We start from the raw sequence: 5,279 nt of genomic DNA, 5'->3' as shown, positions 1-5,279 counted from the left end.
CATCTGAGACCAAAAGCAAAAGTCCTTCCAGCCGTGAACCTGTAAAGAGTCAAAAACAAGTTTATCTACTTCCAAGATACAGTGGGACAGACATTGGGTACACATTCCCACTCCAGAAGGGAGGAATAGAAAGGAAAACAGGCCCCAAACAAATCCAAAACCCAAACAGGGCAAACATTAAGCACACTGGGGCACCTGGACCCCTAAAGTGTTGGGCAACCTCACTCCTCCAGCTCCTCCAGGTGCAGCGCATTGAGCTGCCCTGGTGCCTGGGGCTTTTCCAGGCTGGCACTGCACATTGCCAGCAGCCCCACGGTTCTGGGCTCCTGGTGGCAGTCCCACCATCCTGACTCCTCTAGACATTTCCTCAGTGGCGGTTCTCTGTGGGGGCACTGACCCCACTTTCCTGCTCCACATTGCTCCATAGATGACCTCCGCAGTGGCTCCACCCCTGCAGCAGTTCTCTGCCTGAGTTCCCAGGCTTTTCCGTACATCTTCTACAATCTGGGTGGAGGCCGCCACGCCTCCACTGCTCTCACATACTGCTGGCCTACAAACTTAACAGCGTGGTGAACACCTGCAAGGTTTTTGGCTGTTTTCTCCGGAGGTGCTGAGGCAGGATTACTCTAGCCAGAGCTGCTGGGATGCAGGGAGCAGTTTGCCGAGGGCAATGACACCTCAGGTCTGTCCTCCAGGACAACTCAGTTCTCCTAGGATGGGAAGGGGCACTCTCCCAAACTTCTCAAAAGCCCTCAGGGCCTTTTCATTGTCTCAGCTATTAGCATCTGGCTGCCTCACCGCCAAGATAATGTCTTTAGCAAACAGTTTATTTGCTTCACCCTTGTGTTTTTCTCCTGCTCTCTGTCTTTTTACCGCATGGCCAGGCTGCAACTTTTCCAAATCTTTACGCTCTGCTTTTACATTCTGGCTTTTGAATTACCTCAATCAGCTTGGCTTACACTGGCTATTCACTCAGTCTCAGGCAGTTTTTTTGCAGTGTTCGCCCACAGTTCAAACAGCTGCATTCGCCCAGTCCATCAAGGAGTGGCTTCCCTACCTCTGTGCACATCCATGGCTTTCTGCAGCCTCTGCCTCAGAGACAGGTGCCTAGTAACGGAGACTAACTTTTCCACCTTTTCACCAGGTGAAAATGTGCTTGAAATTCTGCAGTTGCACCTGTCCCTTGGGTCATCTGCCCATCTGCATATGGCACTCTTTTCTAGGGTTTCATGGTACCTGTTGAGCCATTGGGTTTAAGTGGCACCCTTCAAGCCATTTGCCTTCAGACAAACTCAATGTGCATTTACTACATAGTCTCTAAAGCACATTACACCATCTACCTCTAGGTCTCATAGCTGCAGCCGCCAGGGGCTCTCCCTGTTTCTGCTGCTTTACTGTCTCAATTTCTCGTGCACAACAGGTCGTGCCTGGAGACGCACACTTTCCCCAACTCACCACTGGGCTGGTCATCTTCCCTGGTGCTAGAGGCAGGAGTGGCCAGTCGCTGCACATCGTCTTCCAGGACATTTATCTGTATTTCCAATGACTGCTTTCTGCTGCAAATCTCAGTCAGTTTGCAGTGTAGTGAGCCAGGCTCTGGTCAGCAGAAAAGTGGCCAAGAACTGGAACCAACTTAAATGTCCATTGATAGATAACTGGATAAGGAAAATGTAGTATGTATGCACAATGGAATACTACTCTGCCATAAAAAAAAAAAATGAAATTCTGTCATTTGCAACCACATGGATGAATTTAGAGAAAATTAAGTGAAATAAGCCAAGCACAGAAAGAGAAATACTGCATGTCCTCACTCATAAGGAAAAGCTAGAAAGAAAGAAAAAGGAAAGGAAGGAAGGAAGGAAGGAAGGAAGGAAGGAAGGAAGAAAGAAAACAATCACAACAATTGGTTGAACTTTCAAAAGGAGAAAACGCAACGAGGCCACAAGCCTTGGGAAAGGGGGAGGGGGAGGAGGATTAGTGAGAAATTGGTAAAGGGCCACAAAAAATGATTACATTGTGTAGTGATGAATGTAGTAATTACCCTGATTTGAGCATCACATACTGCCCACAGGTATTGATATTCAATGTTGTACCTACCCCACAGATATGTACAACTATGTTTAAAAAATAAATAAATAAATAAAATTTTAAAAAGCTGTCTTGATTGACATACTCATCCACACTTGCTTATAATTTATCTTCAGAATATAGGCTATGCTGTTAGTGTTCAAAATGCTTCTTCATTATTATGTCATATTTATTTGACAGAGACTGCACAATAAGGGCTTATATCACAAATAATGACATAACAGACAGCAAAACTACTATTCTTTGTACATAATTCATCTTTGCTAATAGGACATAGGAAAACCAAGAGATGTGATATTGATGTCCAATAAATGTTTATTGATTGATTATTAAAAAAAATAAATGATTAAGAATATCCTTCTTTCTAAAATACTATTAAGTATCAGAAAGCCATTATGCACTTGATTTTTTGGCACCATTATTAGTGGAAATAACATTTAGAAAATGTTGAGTTGTGCTGAGTTCCCTTTTGTTTGTTGAGAACCACCATTTCACATTCTACCTTCAACACCACAGACTTGAATGTCCTGTAAGGGCAGGAGGAGAGAAGAACAGGAGCTGTTGATACTTAAATTTATAATACAGTGCTAGCAAAATTAAATCACAAATTTGAATCAATTATATACCTTTAATTGCCTGACAAGTTAATTAATTCAGACTCAGCTATAAAAATTTCTGCTCATTTGACCTAGGACTGAATCCTAGCTATGAAACATAGGGTTATAGAGAATGCTTCAAGTATTCAAATAACTTTCAAACATGCTAAACGCTTTAAAAGCAATAAAAATACCAAAAATTGATAACAATTACAAACGCCTTATTTTTATCATAAAATTTCAGACCCTCATGGCAATTACCACAGGCCATGCTACATTTGTCTAAAGGAGGTTAAGGCCCATGAAAAATATATGAGAAGATTCTGCAAGGATTTAGACTAGAAATGAAGATGTGGCTGTAGGCAACCGCTGTTTACTCTTCTTTCTTACAATATATAAAAGTTCCCAAAGGCATAAGTTTTAAACAGACTATTCTACTGTTCAGCTCTGGGGGTTTTTACCCTCAGATGAGGACAGCTAACTCTCCATCTGGTCACTACCTCGCATTCAAACACTTAATGGCAATCAGGCGTAAAAAGAGAAAATGATGAACTCCCATAACTGAAAAGTCCAGGTTTGACTTCAGGCATAACTGGATCCAGATCCTCAGATCCTATCTTGGTCTTTGGCTTTGGCTTTCATCTGTGCTGTTTTCTTTCTAAGGCAGATTCTCCTCAAGCAGTACCAAGATTAGGCACCAGAAGGCCCAGCAATCTATAAACTTAGCAACCTTCATGGAAAAAGAGCATCTGTTTCTTTAGTCTCAGCTTGACTGAGGTTTATTGGCTTTGACTGGCCTGGCTAGTTTACATGTCCACTCCTAAACCACTCACTAAGGCCAGGGAGATGCTGTACTCTCAAAGGCCAGGCCTTGGTGATACACCCACCCCTGGAACCACAAAGTGAGGTCAACCCTATCTGAACCACATGGACTAGTGTATAATGGTGGTTTCTCAAAGGCAAATTGCAGGGTGCCAATACCAGGAGGAGGAATGGATATTGGGCATGCAAAACGCTATTGAGCTTTAAGTGATGTGGTGGAAACAAAATACAAATGCACAAAAAATCCCAAAGCAGATTCAAGAATTTTCCAAGCAGTGATCAAATGGATTTGATAATATGAACAAGAGAAAGGAGTAAAAAATTACTGTGCTACATATTTTATTGACTCACCTAAGGCCAGATATAGCAAAAAACCTAGTGAAGGGTTTATACTCTCTTTGATTTAGAGCCAGGACCTTTCTGAAAACCAATTTGAAATAGAAATTAATTAGGTTATTAGTCAGAGTCCTCCAGAGAAACAGAAGAACAAATTGAACGTGTGTGTATGTGTGTGTTTACATGCTGGGAGAGAGAAAGAGTTGTCTTAAGAAATTGGCTCACATGACTATGGGGTCTAGCAAGTCCAAAATACATGGGCAGGTGGGCAGGCTGGCAGGCTGGGGACCCAGGGAGAACTGAACTGATGTTGCAGCTCAAGTCTGGAGACAGTCTGGAGGCAGTCTTGGAGGCAGAATGCCTTCTTCCTTTGGGGACTTCATTCTTTTCTTTTAAGGCCTTTTAGTGATTGAATGAGCCCCATTCATATTATGGAGGGTAATCTGCTATACTCAAATTCTACTGATAGAAATGTTAGTTACATCTTAAAAATACCTTCACGGCAACATCTAGAATAATATTTGGCCCAAAACTGGGTACCATGGCCTAGTCAAGTCAACACATAAAATTAACCATCATAGTTACCAACTTGAAGTATGAGTAATACCCACCCTCAGCCATAATGGAGTTGACCTCTCAATGATCAGGCCAAGCACCAGACCAATTAAATCAAATTTAAATCAAGTAGCTGAAGGTTAAAGCATTTTTTGGTATTCTGCAGGTGATCCTAATGTGCATCCAAGGTTGAGAACCACTGGTATGGAGCAGAGGCTCTTCAAGTGTGGTTTCCAGACTAGCTAACCTCAGTTTCTAGTAAACTTGCAAATTCTGTCCCTACTCCAGACCTACTAAATCAGAAACCCCAAGGGTGGGGCCCAGCAGCCTGTGGTTAAACTAACCCTCCAGGTGATTCTAACGCACAGTCATTTGAGAATCACTGGTCTAGAGTTATCTAAGGTATCCCACTAACATGCAGGAGCATACCATCACCCTCCAGTATCTTTTCTCTTAAGTAGAAGGGCAGGCATATGAGTAAGGCTCTTTGGGTGAAATAACTAAAGCTTCATTAAGGTATCTTTAAGTTCTGGTGTGTTTGTTGCAAGGATACATATGAAAATAGAGGTAGAAGGGCAGGCATATGAGTAAGGCTCTTTGGGTGAAATAACTAATGCTTCATTAAGGTATCTTTAAGTTCTGGTGTGTTTGTTGCAAGGATACATATGAAAATAGAGGGATCTTGCCTGTAGGCTTCATTGAGATTGGGTATTTTCAAGATACAATTTATATCCTAATCTGACAGCAGCTTTGGTGACTCAATGGCAACTCTAGCAGTTGTTACTTTCTAAGGGTTTAGATATAGAACCCCAGTGTTCCATCACAGTGCCTTAGCTGTTCTGTCACTTCATCTCTCCTTACACAAAATGCCAAATTCTTTCT

This window comes from Galeopterus variegatus, unplaced genomic scaffold (genome assembly GCF_000696425.1).
Source record: "Galeopterus variegatus unplaced genomic scaffold, G_variegatus-3.0.2 Scaffold2613, whole genome shotgun sequence".
In the NCBI taxonomy this organism is placed as follows: domain Eukaryota; kingdom Metazoa; phylum Chordata; class Mammalia; order Dermoptera; family Cynocephalidae; genus Galeopterus; species Galeopterus variegatus.
This window is presented reverse-complemented; position numbering follows the sequence as displayed.